A 15,904-nucleotide genomic window follows, 5' to 3' on the forward strand; every position below is an offset into this window, starting at 1 on the left:
TTCCATTAAAGTTCGTTGTTTTAATTGCCTGAGTCGAACTCAGTCTTTTCGCTAGGAACCTCCGTTCCTACAATACCATAAATTGAGAAAGCCCAAGTGGTCTAAAGTCAAAGCTGATAAATGTGATGCAATTATTTTTCATAGCCCATTGCATTTAGAGAAGTCACAAGCATCACATCTCAACCTGGTATTGGTAAATGACCCAGTGAAAGTACAAAAAATAGAAGTCATTGCACCTCTGGGGGACAATGACCACAGAGTGATTAAATTCAACATGATCTGAGATTCAGAAACACCAAAGAGTAAGAGCCAGGCATATAATTTTTAAAGGGCTAATGTCAAAGGAATGAGGGGACCATATAAGCAAATTGATTGGGAGAGACTGTACAACAACATTTTAGTACAGAACAACCTCAACCCCTTTAAAGACAGACATGCGGGATAAATACATACCTAAAACCAGCCAGCCCAGACTAAATAGGTGTGCCCCTAAAAGAATCAGTAAACAAATCAGAAGTAAAATAAAGAGATGAAAAATGTCCTCAATAAATCCTGTAGTGAGAAATGGAATGGAGTTCCCCGAGATGAGTATAAGAACATGCAGAAACATATAATAAAGGCGATCAAAGGGACAACGAGTGACCTAAAAAAGAGCGTAACTCTCGATGCAAAGTGTTAACAGTGAGAAATTCTTTCAATATTTCAATAGTAAGTGAACAGTCAGGGAAGCGGTTAGAACCATAAAATTGCAAATATATTTGAAACAAAGGATGAGCACAGGATGAGCACAGGATAGTAAACATTCTGAATAACTATTTGTCTCAAGTATTTCCAAGGGAAGGCATGCACAATATGCCTTCCCCAAGCAGTTATCCCAGGCAAAATTAATGGGCAGGAATTTGCAGTCAGCGATCAAGCGAAGGCCTCCGCTGCTGGCCCTGAAGTACGCTTCACACAAGGATCTCATGATCCCTGTGTCGAGAACTTCGGGTTTTCCGACTTTCTATTCAAATCAACGGCGGTTAGTGGTGAATCCCCTTGTGTGAACTGCTGTCAACAAGCTGTCTAAGCAACCAATCAAAACTCAGAGTTCTCAGACAGCAAACAAGGAAGTAGGTAAGCTCTTAAAGTTCTAACTTTTTTTAAATGTTAGAGGCAGCAAAACAAAGATTGGGGCTCTCAAATGGGGAAAAGGCAAACCTGAAATAAAGATGGGTAAACTTTAAAAAAAAAAGTAATTAAAAAAAAAAAGTTTCTTGAAAATTTAAATTTTTATTAAAACGGACAAATTTCACATTGCACAAAATTAAAATTAGTTTTTCAGGCCCTTAACATTTGTTTAGCAGTCAACACACAGTTAAACCCTCAGTTACATCTAATCCCTTTGGGTCTAATTTTTAGTGGGGAATTTAACAGCGTACTTACTTTGGAAGAGCCAAAGTTTTTGTCAGTTTCCTTGATTTTGGGGGATTACACTGCCGGCTCTGTGGCGGCGGGGAGGGGTAGATAACAGGGCAGCCTGTGTCGGAGCTGCGAATGACAGACTTCAACTTCAGGATTTCCACATGCACCAAATCCCGAAGTTTCGGTCAGTTTCAAAGGCGGAATGACGGCAAACACTGCCAGTTCGCCGTCATCCCGACTGCAAATTCCAGGTCAATGACTTTGATACAACTGAGATAGAGTCCTAGACAGGCTACAAGGGCTCAGAAACAGTAATTACCTCAGGGAAAGGTGGTATTTATGCCAGAGACTAGGGAGTAGGCTTGTGAAGAATTAACAAACCTTACGAGGCAGTTATTATATACTGGGGAGGTACCAGTAGACTGGAAATAGGCCAACAGGGTGGCCTTATTCATAAAGGTGACAAATCAGACTCTTTTTCATCACATAAAATAATGAAATTGATTATCAGCAGTGAATTTGAGGAGTATTTGTACAATACTACCTAGTAAACAGTATCCAACATGGATTCAGAAGGAGAAGACCAACCTCCTTGAGAAAGCCCTACAAAATAATATACCTAGACTTCCAAAAGGCATTTTACAAGATCCAACAGGTAAAGCTATTAGTTAAATTCAAAGGTATGGGAATTCAGGATAAACCCTGGGAATGGATAAGAAATTGGCTGAAATGTAGGAAATAATGGGCACTTGTTAGAGGAGTTATATCAGGGTGGGAGTGGAAATACCGAATGGGGTACCCCAGGTATTGGTGTTGGCATTACTACAGCTTCTAACTTACACCAATGACTTGTATTCAGAAACCCAATGCAAATTAATCAAATTTGCAGATGATACCAACCTAGCAGGGCCAATGTAATCAGAGGAGGCACGCTCATAAATTACAGAATGAGCTGGACAAAATATTTAAGTGGGCAAAACAATGGTAGATGAAGTTTAATGCAAGCAAATGTGAAGTACTACATATAGGAAGAAAAATGGGTAGAACATGTATTCTATGACGGGTCTTAAAATAGCTAAGGATGAAGTTGAAGAAGACCTAGAAATCGTAGTAGACTTGGCACTCAAAATGCCCAACCAATGAAGAGTAGAAATCAACAGAGCCATCTACCAAGGCACAAGGGGTTAAGCAGTGCATAGAAGAGCCACAAAGCTAATCCCCAGTCTTAGAGGTCTCAGTTATGAGGAAAGACTGGAGAAACTTGGGCTTTTAGGTTTGAAAGTAGACCTCTGAGAGATTATTTTATACAGGTACACAATTGCAAATGTTTTGGATAAGGTAAACCAGGTAACTAATTTAATCTGTAAGAGTAGAACAGAGGGTCAAAGTTTTAAACTGGTAAAAGAAAGTTCTTCACACTTAGCAATTATAATGCACAGAGGAATTTCATTCCTAATAGGAATTTACACCAAATATATACAGATTTTTACATGAAGGATTAAGTCAAAATACTTGTCCTACAACTTTCACTGAAGTGTGGTTTTTGTAAGAATTGTGTATCGCCTCACTTGGGGCGCTAACTTTTGAAACTTTGAAAATTTAGTGCCAGGAGCTAAGGATTCTGAACTTCTACTAAATTGGGTGTTAGCGCCCCAGGAATGAAGTGGGGCACTAAAGCAAGTGCTAATGATCTCAGTGGGGCACTACAGAGGCATTACCAGCAGAGCACTAATAAATTTCAGGTGCAATGCATTCAGCAATGATCCTTCATACTGGTTCCTTCCATCTCTTAAAGGGGATGTTGCATCATTGTGCAGATGCTCATTTTCAACATTGCTGGCTTTGAGGCGACCTGCGAGCAAGTGAATCCCCTGATGGCTATGGATGTTTCCACTCCCAGGGAGAGAGCTCGTCGCTTCACAGACGTGGCATTAGAGGCATTGGTGGCTGGAGTGGAGCGAAGGAGGGCAATGCTGTTCCCGGCCACTGGAAGGAGGCCATCGCCTCAGGTGTTCAGGGCAATGTGGAGGGAAGTGGTCCAGGAGGTCTCGGCCAGTAGTGTGGTGGAACGCAGCCTGACACAGTGCTGCAGGAAATTCAACGATCTCAGTCAGGTGGTCAGGGTGAGTACATGCTTCAACAGCTCCTACATATCAGCATCTGAACCTCAGTCTGTACACACTGCACAAACAACCACACCGCCACCACTCACCCACTCACCCACAAAACATCATCACCTACTCAAACTCACATCCACATCTCACGCCTTGCCTACAATCACAGCTATTCAACGACGGCAGGCATATCTCCCAAACACATTTGTTTCTCTTGCAGGCCAAGATGGCCCACAATAGGAGGGAGCAGCAGAGAACAGGCGGGGGTGATGTACAGCTCCAGCAGCTCTCAGACCTTGAGGAGCGAGTGCTGCAAATCATTGGCGACGTCGACCCCGTTGGGTATCTTCAGCCCCTCTCCTTCTCTCATCCCACTTCCCCCTCGCGCCACAAAACTTTCTCACTTTCCACCTCCTGTGAATGTCTGCATTCCTTGCTCCATTCCTGCCCCCCTGCCCTCACCTTAATACGAGTGTTGTGCCTTTATGCTTTCAGATAATCAGCGACCAGATGACCAGCCTATCCCTGAGCCCCTCACTGAGAGTGAGGAAGGAGAAGAGGAGGAGGAGCAAAGCACAGCATCACTGCATCTCTCACCCACAGACACCACCTCCGATACTGGCACTATGCGATCCTTAGAGGCAAGTTTAGTAGAGGGTTCTGCACTGGGTGATGCACCGGGGACGATGGGCTGCAGCAAGACCAGGGGGAAAGGGTAGCTCAGGACCCAGCTCCCGGAGGGCAAGTTTGCATGCGTGTTCTGCTGCACAGGGCTCAGATGAGGACCTCGATGGGGAGGCGTACACAAGAAGGGTGATGGCCATGCACACTGACATGATAGGTGCAATGGCAAAGGTGCCCAAGAGCCTCTTGGCAATGGTAAGCAGCGTGGAGGAGTCCACCTCCAACACTGCACAGAGCTCTGCGCACACCATGGAGCCCATCATTTCCACTGTGCAGAGGATAGTGGACTCGCAGAGAGACTGTGCAGATCCAGACCTCATGACGCATGTCGTGGGTGATTTGGCAGCTTCCACTGCAGTACAGGCAGAAGCGACGCAACGTCTTAGAGCTGTAATGCAGTCAGTGGTTGCTGCCATCGAGTCTCAGACTGCTCTCATGCAGTCTCAGCTTGATGCCACAAAAGCTCTGACTGCTACCACCAGTCCACCGGGGATCTCACGGTGTCGCAGCAGGCCAGCAATCTGTGCTCCACCAGATTGGTAGGGATTCTGAGGTGCTGCCCCGGGGGAGTGGGAGTGGGACAGTGGAGCAGGAACCTGCTTTCCTCTCTCAGGATGACAGCATTCCTGATCCCACCACTGCCACTCCGCCGTTGAACTTATCGCTGCCTGTCACCGAGGCAGCCCAGACTGCCGCCGCCCATCCTGAGGTGGTGCAGTCTACAGCCGGGCCTTCCAGGCCCAGAGCTGGTCGAGGGTGTCCTGCAAGGTCATCTGTGGTCTCTGGCACAGACACTCAGCCGCCTTCCACCAGCCCTGCTGCAGCCACTGGGGAGACACTACATAGGAGCACTAGATTAGTAATGGGGACTGTAAAGAGGGAAGGCAAGGGTTTGCACAAGGGTGATTAATCAATATTGTTGTTGTATATGGTTTTTGATAAAATTAATACTGGAATGTTGCAGATTTGGTGCTGTGTCTCATTTCAGTTCTGGGGTGTGGTATGGAATCACAAAGTGATGGAATGATGGCGACATGCTCAGCAATCGGAATGAGAACTCGAAGTCACTGGAAACGAAGACTGATGAGGCGGTCACAGACTGACCTGCAGAAGGCAGATTGAATGGCTGCCTCCTCCATCGCTGCTATTTGTCCTCCTGCTCCTCTTCTTCCTCCTCCTCCTCGTCATCCTCCTCCTCCTCCTCCTGAGGTGGTGCAGCTAAGTCTGATGGCAATGGCTGCACCCTCATAATGGCCAAGTTGTGCAGCATGCAGCAGATGACGAAAAGTGACACCCGCTCAGCCGAGTACTGGAGGGCTCCTCCCGAGCGGTCAAGGCAGTGGAACCGTTGTTTGAGCACTCTGATGGTCTGCTTGATGATGTTCCTGGTGACAGCATGGCTCTCATTATATGAGTGCTGGGCACGAGTGCTGGGGTTGTGGAGGGGAGTCATGAGCCAGGTGGAGAGCGGATAGCCCTTATCTCCCAGCAGCCGGTCTGGTGCAGGATGAAGGCATCATGGCTGCTGCCAGGATAGCGGGCATTGACGGTCAGGATTCGCCATGTATGGTTGCACACCAACTGCACATTAAGTGAGTGGTAGCCTTTGTGATTATAGAATACCTCAGGATTCTTAGGAGGTGCCTGCAAAGTGACACGGGTACAGTCAATGGTGCCCTGCACCATGAGGAAGCCTGCTATCCTGGCAAAGCCACATGCCGCTCGCAATGCTTCTCTCTGGTCATGGGGAAGGAAATGTAGTCCCTTATCCTACTGTGACCTGGCGGATGGAGCAATGGATGGCAAATTAGGAGATGTCGCCTGTTGCACACTGGAATGATCCGCTGGCGTAGAAATTGAGGCCAACAGTGACCTTGACTGCCACTGAGAGAGCTATGGTGGTCCTGATGTGAGACTTGAGATCTGGCTGCTGGAGATGGCAGGGCTCTGTGACCACGCTGAAGTGGAGCCTTCTAACACACTGGTCCTTGTAATGATTAGTAACATGTCATTCTAGAATGGTACACTAGGTGGAGCTGTATGTTTAGTAGTGGGCTACCCACAAGGCAGTAGTCAAGATGGATGCCTGTACACTAGTCCACATGGCTGAATAAATGACTAGCTCAAGCTAGCTGTTCATAATGAAAATGTCTATTTATTTATGAACATAACATGGTACCAGGTTTGGTAATATCTGCTGAATATTGTGAAACGCGACCTGGAGAATTTGAAGCCACCGGAGGGTTTGAAACTCACGGGGAATGTCGACTGCAATTGGCGGACTTTCAAACAACAATTCGAACTCTACATTGCAGCCATTGGGTTCGGTACGAAGCCAGACGCAAGGGAAATAGCGTTACTGCTCAGTGTTACAGGCCCGCAGGCAATAGAGGTATTTAATACGTTTGTATTTGATCAAGCGGAGGACAGAGAAAAAATGGACGATGTGCTAAAGAAGTTTGATACACATTGTTCTCCCAAAAAGAACGAGACCTATGAGAGGTACGTGTTCCGTTCACGGACACAGCAGCAAAATGAGACTTTTGATAGCTTTGTGACCGATCTGAAACTGAAAGCACAGACATGTAATTTCTCTGAACTGAAATCATCCATGATTCGTGACCAGATTGTGTTTGGCATTCATGATCAAAAGGTCAGGGAACGTTTGTTGAGAGAAACCGAACTAACATTGGAGGATGCTGTGAAAATATGCCATGCCAGTGAGCTAGCTCGGCAGCACGCAAAGACTTTCAGTGAAATTAATAATGATGTGACTGTAATGAGTGACTGTGCTGCTGTCGGTGCTGTGTCCTACGAGGGGAAGAAACATGGGCAGAACAGAAATGCAAAGCAATCAGAGGATGGAATTTTTAATTGTAAACGCTGTGGTTACCAGCACCAGTCAAGACAATGCCCAGTGTTTGGCAAAATGTGCACAAAATGTAATGGAAAGAATCACTTTGCCAAACAATGCTTTTCAAAAGTAAAAACAAAGAAAGGGCAACAAGTCAATGTGATTGAGGACACTGATTTAAGTGAGACATTTTTTGTAGGAATGGTGTCATGTGACAATATCGAAAAGGATACAGAAAATGTGCAGCCCTCAGGAATGGACAATGCTGAACAGAAAGTTAATGCAGTAAAAGAGGACAAATGGATGATGCCACTGCAGGTAAATGGAGCATTAGTTACATTGAAACTAGACACTGGGGCAAAAGCAAACTTAATCAGTACGAGTGACATTAAAAATATGAAAGAAAAGCCCAAAATACAGAAAAAGTCAGTACTACTGAAGAACTATAATGGACAGAAAATAGATAGCTTAGGTGTATGCACACTCAAAGTGACAGTCAAAGACAAAGTGCATCATCTCATGTTTTCTGTTGTGGCTGAAGGACTTGATTCACTATTAGGTGACAAAGCTTGTGAGGACTTAGAACTGGTCAAGAGAGTCTACTGTATAAACTGTGCCATAAGCAGACCAGATGACTCAGTGGATTCTGTGGTGAGTAATTTCCAGGATGTGTTCAAAGGATTTGGAGTTCTACCATTCACTTACAAGATCCAGCTAAAGGAGGATGCTCAGCCAGTGGTACATGCTCCACGGAGAGTTCCAGCACCCCTGCGTGACCGGCTCAAGAAAGAACTGGACAGAATGACCACACTAGGAGTCATCAGGAAAGTCGAAGAGCCAACAGACTGGGTTAACTCCATGGTATGTGTAAAGAAAAAGAACAATGATCTAAGAGTATGCATGGATCCAAAGGACTGAAATGCAAACATAAAACGTGAACACTACCAGATTCCCAAGCGAGAAGAAACCACCAGTGAAATGTCAGGTGCCAGATACTTCACAAAGCTCGATGCCTCACAAGGATTTTGGCAACTAAAACTGGATGAAGAGAGCACCAAATACTGTACCTTCAACACACCATTTGGCAGGTATTGTTTCCTCAGAATACCTTTCGGGATAATATCTGCATCTGAAATCTTTCACAGAGCGATGGAACACATAATTGAAGGTCTGGAAGGAGTTCGGGTCTATGTTGATGACATCATCATCTGGGGCTCCACACTGAAAGAACACAATGAGAGACTGACTAAAGTGCTACAGAGCATACGCCGGAATGGACTGAAGCTCAACAAAGCCAAATGTCAGTTTGGCATCAAGGAAGTCACTTTCCTAGGAGATAATCTATCTGGTAAAGGAATAGAGCCAGATATGGAAAAAGTAAACGCCATACTCAAAATGCCCCGACCCACTGACAAAAAAGGAGTGCTACGCATCATGGGGATGATAAACTTCATTGGAAAGTTCTTTCCTAACTTGTCAGCCAAGACAGCCTGTCTGCGAGACCTGCTACATAAAACAAATGAGTTTGCATGGACAGAAAGACATGAACAAGAGTGGATGAACCTCAAAACAGTGCTGAAAAACACACCTGTACTCACCTTCTTTAACCCAACAAAGAGAATCAAAGTGTCAACGGATGCATCAAAAGATGGCCTAGGCACGGTCTTGCTACAAGCAGAGGGTGAAGATTGGAAGCCTGTTGCCTATGCCTCCAGGTCTATGACTGATACTGAGTGTCGATACGCCCAGATTGAAAAGGAATGTCTAGGCTTGGTAGTTGGACTAGAAAAGTTCCATGGCTACATATATGGACTTCCCACCTTCACAGTTGAGACAGACCACTGCCCACTGGTTGCCATCATAAAAAAAAAATCTGAATGAGATGTCTCCAAGGATTCAATGACTCATGATGAAGCTGCAAAGGTATGACTTTGAACTGATATACACACCAGGCAAACACATAGTGTTAGCAGATGCACTATCCCGAGCACCCACAATGAGTCATGTGAGCTCTACTGAGGAAGACGTGGATGTTCATGTGAGTATGGTCACTGCTGCGCTGCCCGTGTCAGACACAAAATCAAAGCAAATAGCAGAAGAAACAGTAAAAGATACAGTGTTACAAACAGTAATAGAGAATATTCATCATGGTTGGCCAAAAGGTTCCTGTCCAAAATACTATCACATAAGGTCAGAGTTGAGTGTCGTAAGTGGACTATTACTAAAACAGAACAGAATAGTCATTCCACAGGCTCTACGTCAAGACATGCTCAAAAGGATTCATGAGGGACACCTCGGAATTGAAAAATGCAAAAGGAGAGCAAGAGACACTGTTTATTGGCCTGGCATAAATAAGGACATTGAGAACATGATAGGCATATGTGAGACATGTCAGAAACACCAAAACAAACAAGCAAAGGAACCAATGATAGTAGCTGACTTACCAACAGCACCATGGCAAAAGGTTGGTATGGACATCTTTCATTTGAATGGTAAAGACTATCTAATAGTGATCGACTACTATTCTAACTATCCTGAGATGGCACTGCTCTCAAGCACATCAGCAAGCAGTGTCATAATGCATGTTAAATCCATCTTCGCCAGACATGGAATTCCCAGGATTGCCGTTAGCAACAATGGTCCGTGCTTCAACTGTAAGGAGTGGCAACAGTTTGCAGCACATTATGACTTTCAACACATCACATCCAGTCCTCTGTATGCTCAGTCGAATGGTAAGGCAGAGAAAGGTGTTCAAGTTCTCAAACAGCTACTGAAGAAAGCAACAGAAAGCAAGTCTGATCCTTATCTCGCCCTGCTGCGCTACCGAGCCTCCCCTTTAGACTCTGGTTCTTCACCTGCTGAACTCCTAATGGGTCGCAAGTTGCGCACCACGCTACCCTGCTGTGCAAAAGAAAAGCAGAGTAAGGAACTGAGACAGAGACTTCAACTGTTAAAGCTGAAACAGAAATCACACTATGACAAGTCATCCAAAACTCTGAAACCATTGACAAGGGATGATGTTGTCAGGATTGAGGATCCAGATGCATGGAACAGGAAAGCTACAGTTCTTGAGGAAGTAGGACCAAGGTCATACACTGTTAGAACTGAGGAAGGACAGATTCTCAGGAGGAACCGCCGTTCCCTCCTGAAAACACAAGAAACTATCCAAGAGCAAATCGATGACAATGCCGCAACTGAACCTTGTCACTCGCCACCAGAACAATCTAACACAAACACATATGCAGGCTCTCATGCAAACACATCAGACTTACCTGTGCTGAGAAGATCCACACGTGAAGTAAAAAAGCCTGATAGACTTAATCTTTGAGTACAAAGAAAACTATAATAAAAGAATGAAAAGCTTAGAGTTCATAAAGTAAAGCTTTGAAAATGTGTTGACTGTTGTGAAGATGTTTATGTCGTTATGATTGACTGATATTGATTTTGTTTAACCTCTAAGGAAGGGGGATGTAATGATCAGTAACATGTCATTCTAGAATGGTACACTAGGTGGAGCTGTATGTTTAGTAGTGGGCTACCCACAAGGCAGTGGTCAAGATGGATTCCTGTACACTAGTCCACATGGCTGAATAAATGACTAGCTCAAGCTAGCTGTTCATAATGAAAATGTTTATTTATTTATGAAAATAACAGTCCTCAGTGAAATTCATGTCGGAGAACTGCTGCCGGAATACCCTGGGAGGGTAAGGCCTCCTGTTGAGAGCCCTGTTGGCCCTCCTACCTCTGGCCACATTTTACACTCTTTCTCTGTGCCTCAGTTGCCTCTGACTTTGACACTGGAGGGCGAAGTCCAGTGCTAGTACAGACCCCATGAAAGGATCCAAATACTGCACTTTCAAATCTCCCCTCAATGAAACTCAATAATCTTTATGTGCCAGAACACTCGTTGAAATGCAAAACGGGCAAATCTGTCAAAAGGCCTCTTTGCCAATGTGAAATTAACAACGCAGCATTGTTGGCCGACGAAAACTACACCGGGAATGGACGCCTTTAAATAGCGCTCCTCCAGGGACATCCGACTGACAGCTGCCGCCTCTATCTGTTGTTGTTAACGGCAGGCGCACAAGCAGGGGGTGAGAGGGAATTTTTCATCCAGGGTGCAACCGAGGCGCAGCCGACGGCAATGATGTCATGATCTCCGGGCACAGGAGATCGGGGCGCAACGTCTTACCGCCACCGCAAAACTCCCGCTGAATTTAGCGGGAGGCGTTGAAAGTGCTGCGCCCGGTCGCAAACCCATTTGTGCCCCGTTAGCGCCCCCGGAGGCATTATTGGGAGATGCAAAGGAGCCCAATTTATAGCCCTTTTAGTTTTGTATTTAATTTTCAGTTTTTATATTTAATCTACTGAAAATTAAAAGTAATTGCATTTTGAAACTGCATAGGGCAGCAGCTCAGTAACAGGAATAATATTTTTGGGTATAAAATGGCTACTTTGTTTTGTGGAAAGGATGTTCACATGGTATCTACACAAAGCAGCTTCTGCTGTATATGCAGTTTTTGGAGGACTTGGAGTGAAATGTCAACTAACATAATTAGATACAACTATATTTGCAAAATCCTTCAGCATGTGAACATAAGAATTAAGAGCAGGAGTAGGCCATACAGCCCCTCGAGCCTGCTCTGCCATTCAATAGGATCATGCCTGATCTTCAACCTCAACTCCATTTTCTTGCCCGATCCCCATATCCCTTGACGAGAGACAGTTTAGCCCAGAAACTGCTTCGAATCTGCCATTAGTACCCTTCAATGACCAGCTAACAGCAGGCATAATGTAAGTGGTGCAAATCAAGTTCTGATAGCTTTATCTTCTTTTGACTTCCCACCACCTACTTTAACTATCCTTCCAGTGGTCCTTTCTGAGAATAAAAAATTGTCAAACTGAGATGACTCGAGTAAAAAACAGCTCTGCTTATTTGCCAGGAGTCCTCAACTCTACAATGTCGCAATCAGAAGGCACAGCCTGAGCTACTATTTCATTATCAAGATCAGTTGGAAGGCTAGCAATTTACTAAAGCATAAAGAAACATGTTACTGCTCAGTGCAGCGTGCCTCATACCTACCCAGAATCAAATCCAATACACATGTACCCTTAGGCCTGTGTCGGCAGGCCCAAACCTACACATAGCTGAAGAAAGCAGTTTAAATTAAATAAGTATTATGATACAGAAGCTAGTCTGGAAGCCAGGATTATAGTCAACTATTTTCCCTGCAGTTCGTCAAGGCCTACAGGAATTAAGAAGCAAAACCTTCTGGACTTCTGGAGATAGACATAATAATGTAGCTAATGAAAATTTGGGTACTTTCTGCCAGAACTACACTTTTTGTTCAATGCAGATTCAATAGAAATTGCACAGATATAAGAGTTGTTAGCAATGTAACAAGGCCACCTAATACAACAGAAAGTGTGTCAGGAGAACTTTCTGTGAATTGCTACCATATTGTGTGTAAATTGTACATTGTCTAGATTTTCTGTGCATTCATAGTCATGGATAAAAAAAAATCCAGCCCAGTTATACATGCTTGGTGGTGGCGGGGGGGCGGGGGGGGGGGCGTGCAACAGCTCTATCTGATCTACCAAACTGAACTTCAGCCTTCCCTGAAAAGTTCTAACAGTAACCAATGTAAATACTTCTGCATTGTAGTCAGAAATTTCTGTTACGTTAGACAGATATTTCTGACATAAACAAACCACTTCTTTGGCTCCATTACAGATACTGACAGACTTTAAGCCCAAAGCAATCTTTTTGGTCCTGTTATTTTCAAATAGTTGAAACAGTTTGGACTTTTTACAGATTCTTCTCTATGAAGATCAAACTGTTTTAGATCTTCAAAAAAGATTGTAATGTACCTGCAGTCTGTTGTTCTGTTGCGGTACTGCCAAAAGTATCGATACATCTTATGTAAGCCATCTTTCTCACCCTCCCAATGAGATAATTATGTGCATTTCAACATAACTTGTGTCTTTACATTTAGCCAATTAAAAAAAATTCGAATTTACTTGATAGTATTAATAAGATTCTTGTACAATGCAAGTTGATGTAATTGCTGTAAGACAATTGATGTGATCGTGGACTGGATTTTCCATTCTAAAACTGACTATTTCAGGTGGATTTGTAGAATTTAAAAAAAAGAGTAAAATGGGGAGCAGTGTGGCTGACCATCACAATGCCGTCTCAAAAAATGCACACCACAATTCTCTTTGGTAAAACCCTCCAATCACTATTACTGCCTGGTCTGCCACCAAGTAAGTGAGGTAGGTGGGTGTGGTCAAGGGGGAGAATAATATAATGAGGCCAACAGGACTACAAGAAATGTGAATAGAGCAGGCAATTATAATAGAAATATCACATTCTTGTATTTCATTGATTCGATCTGAAAAGTTATATATATCCAAAGAAATGGACTCAGAAGTCTATATTGTTAAACAATTTTTATTTTTCAGTATAATATTTTCCAAATTATAACAAGGAATTTGAAGGACTATTACTACTTACAACTGATTCTACCCTTGTCCCTAAATTCTTACTAACTTATTCTCCTAACCTCTTCCACATGGTGCTCCCTGAGTAACAGAAGGTTTTGAGGTGGGTAGCTGGGACATTTCCAGTGAAGTCTTTGAGGACTGTGGTGACTCATCACAGTAAAGCTGCTGTCCCTGAGGATCCCACTTCTGGTATGTCAAGGTTGCCGTGCTCATGTCTAATGCTCTCTCATGTACTGACATTGAAGGGGGCTTGATGGAAGGGGGCTTAATGTCACTATCGTGAGAAACAGAATCATCTGTTACCACTCTTTGTAGCCAACTGGTTAGCGTGAGAACAGACCAAATTGTCCAAATTAAGACTTGGAAGCCCTGTGAAAGTGTTGTGTTAAGGCATCTACTGAGGCAGGTGCAGATGCCACACCGGATATCATCAATATCTTTAGTATCTTCTCCTGGCACCTTGTTGCTGCAGATTTTTTCTGGCCTGCTACACTCTCCAGGGTGTTCTGCATGACATGAAAAACTTCCTGTACTGTGCTGCAAATTCCTGTAGTGGTCTCCTCCCACTGATCCATCATCTCAGCCATATGCATGGAACTATCTGCACATGAGATTGTTGCTAACTAATCATTGTTCTTTTGAATAATAATATAATAATAATAATAATCAACTTTATTGTCATTGTTAGTGCACAAGTGCAGTACAACGAAATGTAGGCTTGCGGCTCCCGAGAGTGTACATTTAGATTAAGACATTTAAACATTCAACATACATTTGGCTTGTAATACATTAACATAAACATAACCATAATAAAGTGCATTGGCAGGTGTGCAGGCTTTAGAGTTTATTTGTGGAGTTCAGTAGGATGACAGCCCTGGGAAAGAAGCTGTTCCTAAATCTGGTCGTACAGGTGTGAATGCATCTGTAGCGTCTCCCAGATGGCAGGAGGGCGAACAGACTGTGGCTGGGGTGGGTAGGGTCTTTGATGATGGTCCGTGACCTCCGTAAACAGCGTTTCTGGTATATGTGCTCTATGGTCGGTAGCCGGGTGCCGGTAATGCGTTGGGCAGTTTTGACTACCCGCTGGGCCCATGAGATCTAGGTGTTTCTCCATCCTCGGTGAAGGAACTGCTCACTCTCCATCTTCCAATCCCGAGTTCTCGTGTTCAGTAATGTTTAGCCCTAACCCTAAATTTGCATATTTCTCTCATTTCTCTCCTATCTCCCCTTTTGCTCTTTCAAAGCTCATCCTGTCAATGACACCGATCTCCTGCTCTTTTTATCCTATTCCTACTAAATTGCTGACAACCCAACTTTCCTTCCTGGCTTCCATGTTAGCAGAAATTGTTAACGGTTCTCTCTCCTCTGGTATTGTCCCCCTTTCCTTCAACTCTGTCATCATCACCCCTCGCCTCAAAAAAATGACCCTTGACCCCGCCGTACTTGTAAATGATCACCCCATCCCCAGCCTCCCTTTACTCTCCGAAGTTCTTGAATGTGTTCTTGCCTCCCAAAACCGTGCCCAACTTTCCCAGAACTCCCTGTTTGAATCCCTCCAATCAGGCTTCTGCCCCTGCCATAGTACAGTAACTGCTCTTACTAGGGTCAAAAATTACATCCTAATTGACTGCACAAAGGTAATCTATCCCTTCTCATCCTTCTGGACCTGTCTGCAGCCTTTGACAGGGTTGACCACAAAATTCAGCTCCAATGCCTTTCCACCATCATCCAGCTGGGTGGGACTGCACTTGCCTGGTTTCATTCATATCTTTCCAGCCGTAGCCATAGAATCCCCTGCAATGGCTTCTCTTCCCGATCCCGCACTGTCACCTCTGGTGTCCCCCAAGGAACTATTCTTGGCCCCCTCCTTATTTCTCATCTACATGCTGCCCCTCGGTGACATCATCCGGCAACACAATGTGAGTTTTCACATGTACGCTGATGATACCCAGCTCTACCTCTCCTCCACCTCTCTCGAACCCTCCACCATCTCTGTACCATCAGGCTGCTTGTTCAACGTCCAGCACTGGATGAGTAGAAACTTCCTCCAATTAAATATCAGGAAGACCGAAGCCATTGTCTTCGGTTCACGCCACAAACTCCATTACCTTTACACTGATTCGCTCTCTCTCTCTGGCAACTGTCTGAGGCTGACCAAGTCTGTTCACAGCCTTGGTGTCATATTTGATTACGAATTGAGCTTTCTACCTCATGTCCATTCTATCACTAAGATTGCCCATTTCCACCTTCATAATATCGCCCGTCTCCGCCCTTACCTCAACTTATCTGCTGCTGAAACCCTCATCCATGCCTTTATCACCTCTAGACTTGACTGTTCCAA

This window comes from Somniosus microcephalus, chromosome 8, assembly GCF_052327205.1.
Source record: "Somniosus microcephalus isolate GS21.2 chromosome 8, FLI_Smic_1.0, whole genome shotgun sequence".
Taxonomy (NCBI): Eukaryota; Metazoa; Chordata; class Chondrichthyes; order Squaliformes; family Somniosidae; genus Somniosus; species Somniosus microcephalus.